The sequence below is a fragment of the Trachemys scripta genome, chromosome 1, assembly GCF_013100865.1.
Source record: "Trachemys scripta elegans isolate TJP31775 chromosome 1, CAS_Tse_1.0, whole genome shotgun sequence".
Lineage (NCBI taxonomy): Eukaryota > Metazoa > Chordata > Testudines > Emydidae > Trachemys > Trachemys scripta.
In genome coordinates this window covers 338,027,750-338,047,689 of record NC_048298.1, presented here as the reverse complement: position 1 = coordinate 338,047,689, position 19,940 = coordinate 338,027,750, and the positions used below count along the sequence as shown (strand labels likewise).

General features: G+C 55.8%; 1 protein-coding gene across 1 annotated transcript in view; it reads left to right on the top strand.

Moving 5' to 3' along the window:
- Positions 1-12,737: 12,737 nt before the first annotated feature.
- Positions 12,738-19,940, top strand: part of RHOG (ras homolog family member G) — a 37,696-nt gene continuing 30,493 nt past the window's right edge. The window contains exon 1 of the mRNA XM_034759279.1: positions 12,738-12,962. The gene's annotated coding sequence lies outside the window, so the exon portion shown is untranslated. The remainder of the gene's footprint in view (positions 12,963-19,940) is intronic.

Sequence of the window (19,940 nt, the reverse complement as noted above, 5' to 3'; positions counted from 1 at the left end):
TGTCTTCCGACAGTGGCCAATGCCAGGTACCCCAGAGGGAATGAACCTAACAGGTAATGATCAAGTGATCTCTCTCCTGCCGTCCATCACCACCCCATGACAAACAGAGTCTAGGGACACCATTCCTTACCCTAATAGCCATTAATGGACTTAACCTCCATGAATTTATTCAGTTATTTTTTAAACCCTGTTGTAGTCGTAGCCTTCACAACCTCCTCAGGCAAGGAGTTCCACAAGTTGACTGTGTGTTGTGTGAAGAAGAACTTCCTTTTATTTATTTTAAACCTGCTGCCCATTAATTTAATTTGGTGGCCCCTAGTTCTCTGGATCATTTAACCCCGGAGGCCAAGTAAAATCTGTGCCTGAATCAGTATTGGCTCTGATGTCCATGATATTGGATGGTCCAAACATTAAAACTCACTCCGAGCAAGTTTCCGTTCATCCAGCTACTCTTATTTTGGCACAGTACAGTTGCAATATGACAGCAATATCCGTTGCCGTGAAGGAACAGAAAGTTTGCACCACAACAAAGCTTGAGAAACATCTTCACCAATCTACACTGGTTTGACACATGCACAGACGTAAAAAAAATGAGCTAGTAGCTACCGTCTTTAAACTTAGATTGTCCATCTCCTACAGCAGTGTTGGCCATCTCTCCAGCACGGCGAACAGTGCATGCCAACACTTCAAGGATGAGAATATATCTGTCTTCTAAAGCTTCCCGGTAGTCTGTTCACTGCTGTGGCTGCAGACCACAATCCCAGCTCCACCACAGCAACAGACTCCTTCCACAGAACTGGGATCTCACTTTTTCAGCATCCCAGTACTCAAGTGGGAGCTGTCTGTGGAATTCCCATCTTGGACTGTGAGGCTGCAGCACCAGTGGAGGAGACGCTATCGTCACTTCCTGAATCTTACACAATTGTCCCTCCACTGATCGTGAAGAAAACCAGCGCTCCCATCCCACCGCAAATGCTGAAATCAAGACTGACTGCCAGCTGATTACCCAAGCCCTGCAAGGAGAATGCAGGTGGCTTGAACAATTAAGGCAAGCAGCAAGTCTGGATACCTTAAATGGAGATCAAGCCATTTTCGGGGCAGCTTACCTGGCCAGCACGTAGCCAGAGCCAGACTCCGCCCGAGCTTCTTCCCTTCTTTCCAGATGACTCCATGTCTGTGGCAATGATTCATCCCACCCTGGATGTGATAAGGAACGCTGTACACCACCTAACCCACGCCAGGTGCCAGTGATCACTGTGGATCAACCCCTTTTCATTATTAGTGGTAAATATGCCCAATGGCCTGTGATGGAACACTAGATAGGGTGGGATCTGAGTTACTACAGAGAATTCTTTCCTGGGTGTCTGGCTGGTGAGTGTTTCCCACATGCTCAGGGTTTAGCTGATCGCCATATTTGGGGTCGGGAAGGAATTTTCCTCCAGGGCAGATTGGCAGAGGCCCTGGGGGGTTTTCGCCTTCTTCTGCAGCGTGGGGCATGGGTCACTTGCTGGAGGATTCTCTGCACCTTGAAGTCTTTAAACCACAAAAGTTGAGAACTTCAATAGCTCAGACATAGGTCAGGGGTTTATTACAGGAGTGGGTGGGAGGGATTCTGTGGCCTGCGTTGTGCAGGAGGTCAGACTAGAAGATCATAATGGTCCCTTCTGACCTTAAAGTCTATGAGTCTATAACCAAACTGATGTAGCCTGCTGGGTACGGAGAGGACAAATCTGTCATGCTGGGTGGTCTTCATCTGGAAATGGCAAGTCTGAAGCTGATTGGAGACTGGCTAGAAAATAGTGGATGGACGGAAGCTCTTGCTCAGGTCCAAGTGGCCTCCCCAGTGCTTCATTTGTAATGAAAGAGGTGCCCAGGCTCAAGCAATGAGGTGCTGGGGCTCAAGCAATTTTTTTACATTCATAACTGCTGCAGCAAATCCGGAGGTACTGGGGCTATGAACTGCCAAGCCCACAGGTGCCGGGACTCATCCCTGGCACAAATTAAACACGAGTCTCATGGCACACGTACTAGGTGTGCTGAGCAAGTAACTGCCAGCAGTCTGTATATCTTTCTCCAAATGGCACACACCTGTGTACCCAAGGGCTGAGGGAAGATGAGGCCCCCATGGGGCAGGATAAATGGTGGGACCAATGAAAACTAAAAAACAGTGTTCCACTTCTGGCATACCACACTTCAACTGGAGCTTCTTATATTGACCTATGTGCCATCAATCCACCAGGCAAACTTTGCTCTCTGCGTTGAGTGTGTTGGAAAGCTGTCACCCTGGTGGTTCTTTCATTAGATCATACGGAGTATGCTCGTTGGGCACCTGTTCAACTCTGAGACATAGCAAGCCCTTGCACAGTGCATCCAGACACAGCTAGAGTTCCTAAAGGGGAATGTAATGGCGTGAGACTCACCCCTGCGGCGCCTCCTGCTGGTGTCCTGGGAATTAGCTCTTTTTCAAGTCTTAGAGCACCCTCTGCAGGCCGACGTCTTGCGGCCGCTGGGCCCCCGTGTCCCTTTCCACTGGGGTTCTGCCCCTTGCACTATCCCCACAGTCTCGGTGGGTCTCCCCTCCCCGGGGAACCCCCACCCTCCTATCCCCACCTTGCCTCAGTCTTGGCTACTGCCAGTCCCCATCTAGCCTGTTCACTGGGGCAGACTGCAGTAGGATTGCCACTCATCACTGGCAAGGAGGGTTTGGGCCTGCTGCTTCTGCCTACCGCTTTGGGCTGCTCCCTGCAACACCAGTACCTATTCGGCCTTCCACTAGGCCGCAGCCTGGGGGTTTCCAGGCTGGAACTCCCCAGCTCCTTGGGCCTTCCCCCAGCCCTGCTCCAGCTCAGGGATCTTGGTACACTCCCAGCAGCCAGGTCCCTTCCTCTCAACAGACTAGAGAGTGAGTCTTTCTACTCCTGGCTTCCCTGGCCTTTATAGGGCCAGTTGGATCTGTTTGGGACATGGCACCAGCTGCAGCTGCTTCCCCAATCACCCTGGGAGCTACTTATTCCAGCAACAGCCCTCTCCCAGGGCTGGCCTGAACCCTGTCAGGGCTGGAGCAGGTAACCACCCCGCCACAGGGAACTTCACAGTTTGTGAGTCACGGCATGTTTTCTTTGCAGTCGTGCTTGACCAAGCTTGTGAGCAAAATAATGCCATACTCAAAGGAGATGGTGGAGCTGTTGGCCTAACGCAAAGTCCAGAGGCCCTTCGGTGCTGGATGATAGCGGGACCGGAGGTGGCCAGGTTGATAGGAGAATTTGAAGCTGCAGTGGAGGAAGGAACCACGCGAGAAGGGTCTAACACAAAGCACCATGAGCAGGTGAAAGGTGCGCAGACTTCTTTTGCATGACATGTCAAGGCACTTATTGAGGCAATAGAAGTCTTGGGCAGCGCCGTCTCGTAAGAGAGTGTCAACTTAGTTAAGCTGGACACCAAAGACAATGCCGACCCTGCTGTGATTGTCTCTGTGAGGGAGGTTGAGCAGATCGGGCAGCAGCAGTACACTACCTTTGTCACCGAGATTGCAAGACAAAACCAAGCCGTTATAACAGAGCCCATCAAGCGAAATAAACTCCCCTTGTTCAGCAGACCTCCTGCAAGGGAGATCTCCAAGAACAAAAGTCTGCCCTCCTTCTTGAAAACTGGTGGGGAAAGGGGGCCATGCCGTGGGGGATCCCAGCCCACGGACTGTGGCCACCCTTTCAATGCACCAAACCAGGGCTGAGTGCAGGGGCCGGAGGAGATGGCCAGGGTGCTGAGTATCAGAGAGAGGGCGATGCAAAGACTGGATGCGGTGGGCCTGGAAGTAACCCTGGTTCCACCCAGGGTCCAGAGGCCAAGGCAGTGGCGTGGGAGTCAGGACCCCTGGATTCTAATCTCGCTCTGCTGATGCCCTGTTGTGGGACCTTAGGCAAGCCCCTTCCCTTCTCGACGGGAAGTCTGCTTGAATCCCCTCTTATGCTGTGTCTGTTCTGTCCCTTTCCATATCAGCAGTTCAGAGCAGGGGCTGCCTCGTGCTGTGTTAATCCTCACACTCCCCGCCCTCCTCCTCCTCTACCCCATTCTCTCTCTCCTTCCTCCCCAGAAATCATCCCCCAAATCCTACCTCTCCTCCACCCACTTTCTCTTCCTCCTCTGGGCATGCCCATTCTCGCTGCTCCTCCAGGGTCCTCCGACCCCTCTTCCCCAACCTCTGTCTGAAACTGACCCCCATCAGCCCTCTTGCTGTCAGCTGACATTCCCGCCTCTGCCCTCAGGGTGCTCCAGTCTCCCTCTCTGCTCTGCCTCTTCCAGACCAGCCTCCTCCTGACAGCTCCCCCATCTGTACCCTGCTTCCCTTCTCCACGTCTGCTACCACCTCACCAGCCGCCTTCTCTTCACCCCTCTTCTTCCTGCCTTGCCTTCCCCAAGGCTACCCCCCACCTTGTGCCAGTCCTCCCACAAATCGGCCCCTCATCAGTCCTGCCCCAGTCCTTGGCTAACTTCTGCTCCTTCTGCAGCTCCAGGGGCTCTTCACCCCGCCTCTGCCCCTCACTAGGCCGGGTGTTGCATTGATGGCAGGAGCAGAGGAATTGTCCTGTCCTCATGGCTCCCAGGGGCAGAGCGACCCTGAGCTACCGGGCTCTTTCTGCTCCTCCTCACTCCCTCTTGTCAGGAGGGTGTCGTGTCGCTGAAGGGAGGCCTGGCCTGTTTTCATCCCTCCCCAAGACTTGCTGGGGCCCCGAAGACATCTTGAGAGCTACGTGCTTTCTGACCATCCCTGTGTGCTGAGACGGGGCCTTGGGCACTGATATAAGGGGACACCGCCTGCTCCCACTGGCCTCCCAGAGTCGCCGGGAGCTGCAGCACGCAGAAGGGCGGGGGGACCAGGCGGGCACCCCCCGTGTCCCCGTGCTCATGGCAAGGGCAGTCATCCACCATGGCGATGGTGGGGCCCCATGGTAACCATGGCAATGACTGACACCAGTGTAGGGCTGCCCCCTCTGTGCCCCCCACCGCAGCCACTGCTCCCAGGGCCCAGCAGTCAGAAAGGGCCTGCCCCACTGAGCCACAATCCCTGCTCCTGGAGAGAAGCTACCTCGGCACAAGTCTCAGTGTGGTGGGAGGGCGGAAGGGGCAGAGGCCAGGAGCCCCAGAGGAGCTGGGAACAGCGAGGAGCGGGTCCACATGCTCAGGGACACTCCTGCCAAGCCCAAGGATACAGCTGCCCCCCCCCCCCCCCAGAGACAGGCATCAGTGCACCTCCGGCAGGGTCTGAGCTCTATAGAGTTCTGGAGGGTAAGGACAAGACGTTAAAGTCACTGGAAGGAAGAGACGGTGGAGGGATTGAAGGAATGGGGGATATCGGCAGACAAGGACAATGTCTTGGCGTCTGCTTTTGTACGGACTGGAGCGGGCAGGGCCACCCAGAGGATTTAGGGGGCCTGGGGCAAAGCAATTTTGGGGGCCCCTTCCATAAAAAAAAGTTGCAATACCATAGAATACTACATTCTCGTGGGGGCCCCTGTGGGGCCCGGAGCCTGGGGCAAATTGCCCCACTTGCCCCCCCCAGGCGGTCCTGGGAGCGGGCACCTGCGGGTGCTGGGGAACTAAGAGGAGGAAGAGGCAGGCCGCAGGTCAGGAGATAATGGGGGACCGGACAAGAGTTGTAAGCGCATGGGCAGAGAGAACAGGCGGGAGGAGTTGCCAGGGATGTCCAGGTTACAGGCCTGAGTGACAGGGGGGAGGGTGCTGCCGCACACAGAGTGAGCGAGCAAAGACAGGTCCGGAGGATCAGGCATTCCAGTGCTCTGGTCGAGGTGGGGGGGCTTTTCCCAACCTGTAAAACACATGGAAAAAAATGCCCGTGAACACGTGGCCTCCAGGCAGCCCTGCCAGAAGCCCCGGCCTCAGTTTCCCTCTTGATTCCTCAGTTAGACTCAGTGCAACCTCTGGAGAATTCAGCTAGCTGTTTTTGTGGGGTAAATTGATTACCAAACATCCCACTACCATAAACGAGAATCCCCCCACCACAGTTCAACCAGTACGTTCGTCCCAACAGTCCTACACCACATACAGCTCCGGCATTTGTCACCCTGCCCCAGCTCGGCTCCCAGGCGTGGCTCCTGCAGCTCCCACCCCGCCCCAGCTCGGCTCCCAGGCGCGGCTCCTGCGGTTCTCACCCCGCCCCAGCTCGGCTCTGGTGGCTGTCACCACACCTCACCCCAGCCCCTCTAGCTGGTGTGTTTCTCCATCCTATTTCCGGTTAGGGTTCCATCTCTTGCCTGGAGCCTCTCCATCATTCCCCAGCCCTCTCGCTCAGGGATACAGCAGCCATCTCCCTCTGCTGGTCTTGCCCTTCAGCCCTCTCTGGCCTGGGAAAGTTTGTAGGTGACCCCCTACCTTCCGCTTTTACCAGCCTGGTCTGGCCCTACTGCTCACCCAGGGAATTCTCATCCCCTTCCTCCTCCAGGGCTAGCCCCACCCCGGCGCTCTCAACCCAGTGCTGCTCTTCCTCTGAGCTCGCTTTGCTCTCAGGTCTCTGGACACTCATCCTTTCTAAACTCTCTCTTACTTGGTGATGGATCTCATTAGCGCTTTGTCTGCCTTAGCCACACCCCAGGAAGTTCCAGAAAGACTTTTCAGTCAGTTGATCCTGCCTTTGCTTATCTCTAATATTTTCCATACGATCCTTCCAAGTGAGCTTGCTATCAGATATCACACCTAAAACGGTGACACTTTTAACGATACTTATTTGCTGTCCATGTAGATACAATTTATAATCTTTGTGAATTTTCCTTTTGGGGACTATCATTCCCTTAGTTGTGTCAACTGAGATTTTAAAGCCTCCCATGTTTCACCACTCTATATCCTTCTGTGATATGTGCTGGGCAAAGGGTTGCAGATTCAGTCCTCTGTCACGTCCACTCCTCATTAGGGGAACAAATTAGAGCGGGCTGGAGATACCCTGGCCCTAATTGGGGGGGGGGCGCAGACAGCTGCCACCTAATTAGCCTGGGGCTGCATAAAAGCCTGAGGGGAAGGCAGCCAGGGGAGAGCAGGAGGAAGTGGGAAAGGCAGGGAATGGAAGCAGGGAGGTAGCTCTCGCCTCCTGCCCGCAGACGGTGAAGGGTTACTTGTCCATGGTGAAACGATGGTGGGAAGAAGCCTGAGAATAGAGTGCACCAGTGGTTACAAAACCCAAGGTCTCAGAGTGACTTTGTGAGCTTAGCAGAGGCAGAAGCCAAGGGGGTCCTTCCGCACCCTGATACACCTTCCTTAGAGCTTCATTTACTCTTTTAGCAGCTGGTGCAGGGTTTCTGGGTTTTCCCCACATGGCGGCTGCCAGCGATCAGAGCGATGCCTTGTCACGGAGTCACCGGGCAATGCTCTGGAACTACTCCATACGAAGCCAGGCAGGACTCTGTGGGAGCCTCCTCTCTCTGAGCAGACTGTCTCCAGGGCAAGAAGCTTACACAGCTTCGACCTTCCTGGGTCTGACCTCGGAGCATTCAGCCTCCCCTTCTCACACCGTGCGCTTCCCCCAGTGAGTCCGCGCAGGCGGGGCTCCCGGGGAAACCAGAGGGCCCTGCATCCCAACTCTGCAGTCAGACGTGACTCGCAGCCAGCCAGTAAAACAGAAGGTTTATTAGGCGACAGGAACACAGTCCAAAACAGAGCTTATAGGTACAGAAACCTGACCCCTAAGTCAGGTCCATCTTGGGGTCAGGGAGGCCAGACCCCAGGCCTGGGCCTCCCTCTCTTTCCCCAGCCAGCTCCAAACTGAAACTCTCCAGCCCCTCCTCTCTGGCCTTTGTCTCTTTTCCAGGCCAGGAGGTCACCTAATCGCTTTGTTCTCCAACACCTTCAATTGGCACCTTGCAGGGGAGAAAGACCCCAAAATCGGGACTCTCCCTATAAAATCGGGACATCTGGTCCCCCTATTTTCACTTAAGGGGCCAGCTGGCCTGTTGCGCGTCCCCACATCTCACACACTCGCTCACACGCACACCCCTCCTGTGTCCAGCACTGGCCCTCCGCTGCCTGCCTGTTCAGTTATGCATGATCTAGGTAAGGTCCCTCCCAGCTGCAAGGTTGAGATCTGCGGGGCCCTAGGGCAAGTTGGAGTATGCAGGGCATGTCCCAGGCCACTCTGCCACCACAGCGTCCCCCTAGGCAGCACCAGGCTGGTTCAATCAGTTAAAAGACTTACAAATGCACGCACGCCTCTGGGCTAAGCCCGTTTGCGTTCTCAAGAAGGCTATAAAAAGCATCTGAGAATGGCAGGCGTGCATGTGGGTGGGGGGAGTGTGAAGCAGGATCTCCACCTTAGCCTGAACTAGGACACTGCAGCCATGGCTGACATACGAGGAAAGGCTCCGTCTGCTCTTCTTGGGATGTTCAGACCATGCAGGGCCAAAGCAGGGCTGTGGGGGGACCCAGAACACAGAGGAGCCCAGGCTGGTCCACTGTACAAAGAGGGCCTCAGCCCCACACGCACGGTGCCTGCAAGCTTCTATGCCTGTTGGTATGAGCCGACCCAGATCCATTGTCCAAACCTCCCGTGGAGGGGTGACATGTGTCAGCCCCGGGGATGTATCAGAATCCATGCAGCCGCTCCCCCACCACACTGGGTCCTGCTGGGGACAGGAGGGAGGAATTCTTAGTGTCCCTGGCGGCCTTGGCTAGCGCATGGCCCATTGACCCGAGCACCGCGCTGCAGACAGCATCTGGGCCGACGGGGAAGGTGAGGTTCACTGAAGACACGATGCCTAAGACTCTGGGGTGTAGGGAATAATGCATGGTATGCCAAGGCTGCCTGCATTAGCAGGGACTGACTTCGATGAGCCAGGAGGTCCCTTCCCATCCTGTGTCTCATGGTCCTGTCGCTATAAACTGTGACAAAGTGGGAATGTTCTTAATGCAGGCCTGCACAACATGCGGCCCACGTGGGCTCACTGTGCAGCCCGCGGGGGTTGAGTAGACAAGCGGCAGGTGAGGGAGGGGGGCTGAGTAGACGAGCAGGTGGGCAGTGGCAGGGAATGAGGAGGCGAGCCGGGCGGGTGGAGGGCTGAGGAGGCGAGTGGGCGGGCAGTGGCAAGGGAGGCAGGTGAGCCGGTGGCGGGGGGGGGGTAAGTAGGTGAGCCAGAGGGATTGGGGGGCTGCGGAGGCGAGCGGGCGGGCAGTGGCGGGGGCAGGTGAGCCGGCGAGCTGGAGGGGTGGGGGGCTGAGGAGGTGAGTGAGCCAGCAGTGGCGGGGGGGTGAGTAGGCGAGCTGGGGGAGGGGGGCTGAGGAGGCGAGTGGTGAGTTGGTGGCTGACCTGTTCTACTGATCTGGTCTGGCTCCCATCCCCTCTCCCAGGGCCAGCTCCAGGCACCAGCAAAACAAGCAGGTGCTTGGGGCGGCACATTTCTACGGGCGGCATTCTGGCGCCGGCCATCATAGGTGCCGACTCCGGGGCATGGGGAAAAAGTGCCCTCGCCACCCCAGCTCGCCTCCACTCCACCTCCGCCTGCTCCCCTGAGCGCGCTGCCGCTGCTCCTCTTCTCCCGCCTCCCTCCCAGGCTTGCCACGCATGAAACCACTATTTCGCGCAGCAAGGCTGGGAGGGAGGAGAAGCCAAGTGGCAGGGCCCTCGGGGGAGGTGGCAGAGGTGAGCTGGAGCAGGGAGCAGTTCCTCTACCCCCCCTGTTACTTCCCGCCCCCCCCCTCAACTCTGCTCCGTCTGCTCCCCTGAACGCGCCGCTGCTCCGCTTCTCCCCCCTCCTTCACCTGAGAGGAAGGGAGGAAAAGCGGAGCGGCGGCACACCCAGGGGAGCAGGTGGTGCGGAGGTGAGCTAGGGCGGGAGGTCACGGGGGGCCCGCAGGAAGCAATGGGGGGGGGGGAGAAAAGCGGCACGCCAGGGAGGAGGCAGTGCTGGGGATTGGGGGAGGGGGTTTGGAAGGGGTAGAGTTGTGGTGGGGCCGGGGGCAGAGGGGCACGAAAAAGAAAGGGGAGGCGGCCAAAAAATTTTTTGTTTGGGGCAGCAAAAATCCTAGAGCCGGCCCTACCCTCTCCAAGGGTTGTAGCTGTCTGGAGGTGCCTGCCTTCTACGCCTTCCTCATTCACACCTCATTCATTCAACAGGGCAATTGATTACAAAGTGGGGGGAAGATCTTATTCTACTTCTAGCAAAAGGACATTTTTCTTTTACCTTAATTATACTACCTTAGGGGCCTGCTATAACATATTACCGAGGTTCAATACTGATGCTTCGGTGGGGCGGCGCTGGGGAAGGAGGGTTTGTTTCCGCGGGGCAGGTGGCGCGGCGGGGGGAGGGGTGTTTCGGCGGCACCGGGGGGGGGGTTGTTTTTGGGGGGCGGGGGGGGCGGGGGGGGGGGGTGGGTCGGGGGGGGCGGGGTGGGGGGGGGGGGGTTTGAGGGCGCTCGGGGGTTTCGGCCCTCAGCTGTTTTCTTTGGAGTAATATGGCCCTCGCCTGTTGTGCAGGCCTGTTCTTAATGTGTTCTTTGAATACTGAGTGGGGAGTATTGACCTGGGAAGGTTGCAGGGGAGATTTGCTGGGACTGTCTGCATTGGGGGATGGGAGACTTTCCTTGAGGGTGGATACCTGAGCACGTAACAGGAGAACCCAGGACGGGGGTGGAGGCCAGGTAACACCTCTGCCCGGGAAACTGGACAAAGGCTGGGGGAGGAGCCGGGGGGAGGAAGAGTGAGACAGCTGAAGGGAAGTTTCAGAGTAACAGCCGTGTTAGTCTGTATCCGCAAAAAGAAGAACAGGAGTACTTGTGGCACCTTAGAGACTAACAAATTTATTAGAGCATAAGCTTTCGTGGACTACAGCCCACTTCTTCGGATGCATATAGAATGGAACATATAATGAGGAGATATATATACACACATACAGAGAGCATAAACAGGTGGGAGTAGTCTTACCAACTCTGAGAGGCCAATTAATTAAGAGAAAAAAAACTTTTGAAGTGATAATCAAGCTAGCCGAGTACAGACAGTGTGATAAGAAGTGTGAGAGTACTTACAAGGGGAGATAGAATCAACGTTTGTAATGGCTCAGCCATTCCCAGGAGTTTCACTTTGGAGCTGGCTGGGACAATGGAGGGGAGCCAAGATGGGCTCTGGCCTCCCAACGGGGCTCTGGCCTCCCTTCCCTCCCCCAAGATGGACCTAACTGGGGGGATCCTGTTGTCTGTAACTGCAAGACGTGTCTTGGACTGTGTTCCTGTCGTCTAAATAAACCTTCTGTTTTACTGGCTGGCTGAGAGTCATTGTGAATCGCAGGAAGCCGAGGGTGCAGGGCCTTGTGTCCCCCCCAACTCTGTGACATAAACCCTTGCAAGGAGTGGCCCATGCATACTGCAGCCCAAACGCATTCCCGGCTCCAGTACTTGCCTGGTAACTAATCTGAACTTTGCCGTGAACACTTCAACAGGAGCAAGAAACGGCCCCATGCCCCCAGAGACTATCCCATCAGCGTCCCCCCATCCCCCAGCACAACCAACAACCCCCCTGCACCCTCTTGAGTCTTCCTTCCTCACTCAGCATTTATGGGGGCATGGCACCTTCTGGCCTCTGGGTGGCAGCAGCCTCCCTGCGCTGGGGGCGCCTGCTCTGGGTAAAGAAGCCCGAGCTGCTGAAGTTCCCCCAGGGATGAATTTGACCCGGAGCCGACAGCTGTTTGCAGGCTACAGGAGAGCCTGGTGCAGGAGTGCGTCTGTCACAGGGGAGCCGAGCGTTTATATTAATAACATCCGGATACTCCCCCGCCAAACCGTTTGGTTCATAACCTTTCCCTGAGCCCTGCGGCCTGTCGCCAGGCTCCTCTGACTGTACACTGCTCACCGGCTGGCCTGACCTCCTCCGCCCCACCTGGGAGTGGCGTGGAGTGTCTAGGGCTGTGGCTGGTATTTCCAAAGGGCTCCCCACAGCCCTGCGAAACTTTTCAGGGGCTTGCAAATGAAGAAAGGTTGGAAACTGGTGCCCTACGGGATAGTGGGCTTCCCATTGGTTAATACTGTGGGGAAGGAAGAGCTCAGTGGTTTGAGCATTGGCCTGCTAAACCCAGAGTTGTGAGTTCAATCCTTGAAGGAGCCACTTAGGAATCTAGGGCAAAGATCAGTACTTGGTCCTGCTAGTGAAGGCAGGGGGCTGGACTTTCTGACCTTTTTGGGTCCCTTCCAGTTCTAGGAGATAGGATATCTCCATATATTATTATTATAAGAGACTAGCCAGACACACAGAGAGACTTCTGCAGAAGCGGACAGGGCAGATAGCGGCTGCATTGGCACCTACTGAGGCCCCGTTGGCTCCCCGGGGATGTCGGGGCATTGGGTTATAACGTGATGCCGCCCGGAGGCGCGCGTGCTGCTTGGGACCAGGCCGCAAACCCGAGGCTGGCTGCTGGCTGGCTACCCTCTCCGGTTCCCTTAGGCGCTTCTCCGCCGCCCATCACTGCAGTGTCTGGGCACTTCCCTTGTGCGTGATCTGCCCACTGTCCCGCTGCCAGGCTGGAGGAGCCCTGGGGTGGGCTAGAGCCTGGATGGCTGAACAGAAGGTGGCAGACCCAGGGTGCAGCCCCCACCTCCCCCCAATTTGGGGGTCCCTCTTTGTGGGTGTGGCACGACCTGCCAGGGCAAGGCTGACGGTGGGGCAGGGCTGGGATCTGGTTGGGGAAGGAGGAATTGCGGGGGGAAGGGCCGTGCGCTCACACAGGGGAGAGGACTGGAGCAAAGTTGGCCTCAGCAGAGAGAGCTCCGGGGTAGAGAGGAAGGGAAGTAAGAGCCGGGGAGCAGAAACTTCCTTGTTCACGCTCTCTGGTGCCTTGCTCTGCAGACTTCCTCTGGCCTCAGTCACTTCCTTCTGCACCGGGAGCGAGCAGCAGCAGCGAGCAGCAGCGGCGGCCGCCCCCAGCCGAGAAACACCCGGCTCAGCGCGCACCCCCCGCCGCCCCGAGATATGAGCCACGGTGAGTCCTGCCTCCCCGGCCTTCTGGGAGAGGGGTCGGGGCGCGCCCCCTTAGCCCGGCGGCCGCCGCCCCCCAGCTGTGCCGGGCGCCTCTGGAGGGTCCCCCGGGGTGGGGGCAGCTGTGCCGGGCGCCTCTGGAGGGCGGGTCCCCTCGGATCGGGGTGGGGAGCTGTGCAGTGCGCTTCTGGAGAGTGGGGGTCCCTCGGGGTGGGTGCAGTTGTGCAGTGCCCCTCTGGGGCGGGGATCTCTCGGGGTGGGTGCAGCTGCTCGCTGTCCTCTGGAGGGCGGGTCCCCTCGGAGCGGGCTGGGTGGGGTGTGATGCGTGTCTGGCCAGGACTCTTCCCGGGACCAGCCTGCAGGCAGCAAAGCGGGAGCAGGAGAGAGCCTGGGGGCGAAGCAGGGGTCGGGCTGTGGGGCTGGAGGGACGGGGTGGGGGGAGGAGGAAGAGTTTTCACCAAAGGCGCCTGCCACTGACAACAGCTGCTGCTGGGTCTGTCTGTGAAGGAGGCTGGGCAGGGCTGAGCTGGGCTGGGCGAGGCTGAGCCGGGCAGAGCCGGGCTGGGTCAGGCAAGGCTGGGCTGGGCTGTACCGTACCGGGAGAGGCTGAGCCGGGCTGAGATGGGCTGAGCTGGGCTGGGTCAGGCAAGGCTGAGCCGGGCTGGGCTGGGCTGTACCGTACCGGGAGAGGCTGAGCCGGGCTGAGATGGGCTGAGCTGGGCTGGGTCAGGCAAGGCTGAGCCGGGCTGGGCTGGGCTGTACCGTACCGGGAGAGGCTGAGCCGGGCTGAGCTGGGCTGGNAAGGCTGGGCTGGGCTGTACCGTACCGGGAGAGGCTGAGCCGGGCTGAGATGGGCAGAGCCGGGCTGAGCTGGGCTGGGTCAGGCAAGGCTGGGCTGGGCTGTACTGTACCGGGAGAGGCTGAGCCGGGCTGAGATGGGCAGAGCCGGGCTGAGCTGGGCTGGGTCAGGCAAGGCTGGGCTGGGCTGTACTGTACCGGGAGAGGCTGAGCCGGGCTGAGATGGGCAGAGCCGGGCTGAGCTGGGCTGGGTCAGGCAAGGCTGGGCTGGGCTGTACTGTACCGGGAGAGGCTGAGCCGGGCTGAGATGGGCAGAGCCGGGCTGAGCTGGGCTGGGTCAGGCAAGGCTGGGCTGGGCTGTACTGTACCGGGAGAGGCTGAGCCGGGCTGAGATGGGCTGGGTCAGGCAAGGCTGAGCCGGGCTGGGCTGGGCTGTACTGGGAGAGGCTGAGCCGGGCTGAGCCATACGAGGCTGAGATGGGCTGGGCCGTGCAGTGCCGTGCCCAGTGAGGCTGGGCTGCACTCTGAAAAGGTGCAACTCCAGGAGGAAAATGGTGAAGCAGCCATCTCTGGGGTGCCCCCGTCTGTGCCACTGCCTCCTCCAGGGGAGCCAGGTGCATGCAGCCGGGGCAGACTGGCTGGCTCTGTTTTGTCTGGGAGAGAAGGTCTGTCCTGAGAACACAGCCTGCCCTGTGCCCTCCCCCACAAGCCTGGCACTCGCCTCCCTCCCCGGCCCTCTGCTCCTGCTTCCCAGCCCTCCTCTGAGCTAGGCTTGGCTTTGGCCCAGAACAAGTAGGAGTTTCCCTTGTGTCCCTTGTTGTTAGGTCAGTCTGTGCTGTGCTACAGGGAGCTGGGCTGGCTCGTTCTGTGCCAGGCTAAACCGAGCCTGGCCCCGGGGTTCTCCATCTGAGCCGTTCCGTGCCAAGCTCAGCTGGGCTGGGCCCTTCTCCTCGAGCAGGCAGCATGTTACAGTCAGAAAGTCATCAGCGTTTGCTGATGGGCTCCTCCTTGGTGTCTCATTGTCTCGGGGAGGGGGTGCATTGGGTTGGATCCCAGCCTGGGTTTTGTTCAGCGTGAGGGAGGGGAAGAGAAGATCCCCTCCCAGGGCTGGGAGTGGATTTTAGTCTTCATTTTCTCAGAGTTCTGCTCTAGGGATTACTGTGGGGAAGTTCCCTGGCCTATACACATGGGTCTCTTCTGGCCCTGGAGCCAATGACTCTGTGTCTATCCCTGCCCTACCACTAGTGTCTTCGCCCTCACAATCCCAGGCGAGCTGAGACCATGTGAACTGGGCTGAGATGCCCTCTGCGGGCCCTGCTGCCTTTTCATTAGGTCACATCATTTTGTGTGTTACTAAAAGGCTAAGAATGAACGTTTGCAGCCTCCCATTTTCTTAGGGATACAAGTGGGCATCAGACTGCAGTGACTCAGGCCTGAGCTAGAATGGACGGGGCTGCTAGCAAACAGTTTGAGCAGGGGCAGTTCCCAGATTATGCCTGAGCGGATGTATCCATAGGGTCAGATTTCCTGGGCTGACATCACCAGTGTCATTGGCTACCAGTGGTGGCGATTAGACCTGAAGTCAGGGAGGAGGGCGCTGGAAAGCTGAGCTCATCAGGATGGTGTGGGGGAGATGGCCCTGCCTGGAGAATGCAGACCTCCCTTAGAATGAGAAACAGCCTTCAATAGTGTAACAAAGCCAGGGCCACCCCAATTTCATGGTTGGCACCGTTCTATGCAGCATGGCTGCTTGGAACTTTGTGGCACCAGCATGGATAGACGTGAGATTCTCCGGCTTCCAAAGCACAGATCCCTGCCTTTTTAGCTAAAGGAGGTTCTCCATTAGCCATTTGCTGTATGGGGCACATGACACACAGTTTAGAAGTTCTGATTCTGTCCAGCAGAGGGCAATGATGTGCCTGCTCATATGCACACGCCATTGCACCGCAATGTATTTAAGGCCTGTTGCATATTTTTCCAGACACACTAAGGCTTGTCAATTGTATTTTTGCACAATGCATTTTAAGTTGTTGATGCTGCAGAAGAAATAGACCGATTCCCAAGGACTTGGGTGAGTAATTGGCTTTTGACAGCTAGGTCACTGGTTTGAATCCAGCAGGGATCAAGCGGGATGGGTGAGAGTGGAGGTGAATCGGAGGAGAGCTGGAGTCAGGCAGGAGGGAAGAGATGAGAGGTGGTGGTTCACCTTGCCCAGTAGCCTGTCTCCGACGGTGCTAGAGCTTTAGGAGGAGCGAATGGAACCGAGCTGAAAGAAGGTGGAGGCAGCTCAAGGAAAATGTGAGACCAGACCGTTCCCACCGAATGTGAGCATGTGCTCTAACCCCAATGCAATCTCTCCTCTAAGTGGGGGGGTTTGTTGCAGTGACTGTTTGGTTGTTAAGGAAGTCGCTCACTGTCCAAGTGTCTGTGCAATACTATGGAATGAGGTTTCCCCTGGGTTCTCCTTGTTACTGTATGGTTACAATTATTTCATCTCTTTGGAGGGCACGGGAGGGCCCCCTCCCTTCCCTTCCTCGGGCAGCCAGGGGCCGGTGTGTCATAATTAGAAGCGTTCCAATGTATGAACAGCATTGATTATCATACTGGTACTTCACACTTCGGAGCTGCTTTCTGTGTTCAAAGCCGTGCGCACTCATGAGTAGCTCTGAGAATTAGTAGCAGAGGCTTCTCTGGTGTATGGAATGACCGTCCCACCTTGCATCCCAAGGAGTTTACAAACACAAATGAGTGAAACCTCCCGGCCCCCCAGGTGAGGAAGGGAGCTATTATCCCTCTGGCATTACTGGTTAGGAGTCTTTACATTGCTGTAATGTCTAGCAGCCCCGGTCAGGATGGGGGCCCCCTCGTGTGAAGGCACAGACCCTGCCCCAAAACCAATGAGGTGTCCTTGTGGCACCTTAGAGACTAACAAATTTATTTGGGCATAAGCTTTCATGGGCTAGAACCCACTTCACTACTGTATGTTCCACTCCAAGCATCTGATGAAGTGGGTTTTAGCCCACGAAAGCTTATGCCCAAATAAATTTGTTCGTCTTTAAGGTGCCACAAGGATTCCTCGTTGTTTTTCCTGATACAGACTAACACGGCTACCACTCTGGACCCTGCCCCAGTGCTGTCAACACTTAAGAGCATGCTTAACTTGAAACATGGAAGTCCCATGGAACCACACATTTCACTAACGTGAAGCGTGCGGATAACTATTTGCAGGATTGGCCCTTATTAGTCTTAAACTATTTCAAATTGCTTTTATTTCTCTCGCTAGACATATACCTTTTCCTATTTTGTGCACAATTAACACTAGAATTTCATCGGTTTTAAACCCTTGACTTTGTCCCTTTTTCATGATTTTTAAGCTCAGCCTTCTTGCTATTAACTTATTTCTAAGCCTGACCTTCCTTTTTTAGCTATTCTTGGCCTTTTCGGTTTCACTCTCCCCTTTGCTTAGTTTTGAACGCTGGCTGTGTCACTTTCTGTCTTTTTTTATACTGAATTCTAGCCTTACAGAAGATTGTCTCGCCTTTTTCTAAAGCTGAACCCTTTGCCTTCCGCTACTTTTTTTTGGTTAACCCTTTGATTCTTTTTTTTTAACAAAAAATATTTCACTCTTGCTAGTTAGATACTACAGTGATGGGCATTATACAAAACCTGATAGTAGACTGAAAGATAAAGCCGATGACAAATAGGATGTTAGTTCACAGATCTGTAGATTTTTAAGGCCAGAAGGGACCATTCTGATCAGCTAGTCTGACTTCCTGCATATCACAGGCCAGAGAAACTCACCCATTCCTGCTTTGTGCCCGATAACGGGGTGGGGGAGGGGAACTAGGCCAGATCTTTTAGAGAGGCATCCAGTCGCCACTGAGTTGCAGCTAAAGGTGCTTGGAGGACTTTATCGAAGCAGACGGGAAGAAAGTGACAGGGTGGGTAGCTGTGAGACACACAGGCTGTAAAGGTGATGGATTTGGTCATTAGCAATAGCTGGGGATGTGGAGACCAGATCAATTCAGTGACATGGCTCTTGGGTCCACGTGTAGCAGATCTCAGGAGACCTTTAGAGAGGCTTCTGGCATGTGCAGGAAGGAGCCTATGTTACCAGTGACCATAAGGAGATGTACGAGAGAGGTCCTGGAAGCTAGCTTTAGATTGCTGGGAAGACTGGTATGTCTAGGGCAGGCATGGTAGCTGGGGAGGAAAGGTGAGGAAAGGTAGCAGCTGATAAAAATAAATGAAGAAATTAGTCAAGAAGAGCCTATATCTTCCAAGCCACAGCAGTATCCTTCCGAAAACGGAGCTTCTTTCTGTTGTCTGCATGCGGGCTGGAGCAGGTGGCGTGTTTGATGGGGGTTGGGAAAGCTAAGGTGGCGTTCAGGGAGAACCCAGCCAAAGACATCAAAACAAATCACAAGGCGTTCTTTGAATGGATCAGAAGCAGGAAACACAGGAGAAAAGCAATCACTCTGCTGGGCGCGAGTCCTTTTTCACCCTCAATTTCAAATCAGTAGCAAAATCCCTAGTGGAGTCTCTATCATGTCTCTCTTTTTCGGGGTTAATTAATTAATGGAGATATCCCATCTCCTAGAACTGGAAGGGACCTTGAAAGGTCATCAAGTCCAGCCCCCTGTGCCTTCACTAGCAGGACCAAGTACTGATTTTGCCCCAGCTCCCTAAGTGGCCCCCTTAAGGATTGAACTCACAACCCTGGGTTTAGCAGGCCAATGCTCAAACCACTGAGCTATCCCTCCCCCCAATTCCAAGTGGTTCAATTCCGCTTGGCAGGGCTTAGGGGCTTCAACCTGGTGACTGTTATTCGAATGATGGAGAGGCTTTTCCAAAGAGGAAGGAGGTTTGGCAGCGTCTCCTGAAGACAGTCAGTCTCTGGGTTCTCCTGAGCTCCTCTGGACAATTGTTCTACAGACAAGATCCCCTGGACTGAGAATGTTTGACCCCAGCGCTCATGCGCTTTGTGATCTGCATTGTCCAGAGGAGTGCAGCCGTGGTGGTGGGTCACAGATCAAAATTCAGTCTTTGATGTAGCAGGGACTTGAGCTATTAATTGCTTTAAATTAGGGCCAAGTCCTTAAACTGGCCTCGGAAGCCGACCAGAGGCACTTGAGCATGGGTCTGAGGCAGAAAGAGGGTGTTTTGAGGAGTCAAACAGGGCTCTGAGCTTTCTCACCCTTTTGATGAATCAGGTCTGCATACCTTCAATGGAAGGTGGAGGCAGCATCTCTTGGGCAGCCGGTCTCCTTTCTGACCAGCAGCACTTCAGCTCTCTAGCACAGGTGGAGCGGGAGGACTGGAGCCACTGGGAAGCTGGGCGAGCTAGCAGTACCTTGGGGTTCCCTTGTCACGGGCTGGAAGGGCCCAGTGGTAGGACCATGAAGATCTTATCTGTGTCCATGGCCACAAGGAGGTCACCTTTTAGTGCCCCTAGATCTCTCCGGAGGCATCCAGGATGCTGACTGATGTCACCTGTTGGTGGAGTGTGGTGGTTTCTACTTTCTCCATGGTCATGCCCATGACTGAGCGGTTGGAGAGGGGATGGTCAGGTCCACAGGGTTGAGTTCTGGCTCCTTGAAGATGGGGAGTGCTGTTGCATTTTTTAAGGGGTTTTGTAGACATGCTGCTCTGAAGGAGGCACTATTTCCATTAGAAGTGGGTGTAGCTGTTCTTTACAAGCACTGGACTGATCCCATATGGCAAGTCCTATGTTTCTTCTAGGGTGGAAGAGAGCCTAGAAGTCCTGGCTCCCTGTCCTCTGCTCCGGCCACTAGCCCATACCCCCTCCCAGAACCTATAGTAGAACCCAAGCATCCTAGCTGTCAGACACCTTTTCTTCCCCTCCCATGGGGATACAGGCAGCTTCCAGTGATTACAGGTACTTTTCATAGAATCGTAGAATATCAGGGTTGGAAGGGACCTCATCTAGTCCAACCCCCTGCTCAAAGGGGTCCCCAGACAGATTTTTACCCCAGTTCCCTAAATGGCCCCCTCAAGGATTGAACTCACAACCCTGGGTTTAGCAGGCCAATGCTCAAACCACTGAGCTATCCCTCCCCCTTTTGGGGTTGGGGTGTGGGTGGGTGTGTCTCTCTTCAGAAAAGGATTGGAATGGGGGAGGCGGCGCAGAGATCAGTTTATTTCCTGCTCCAATGGGCCCATA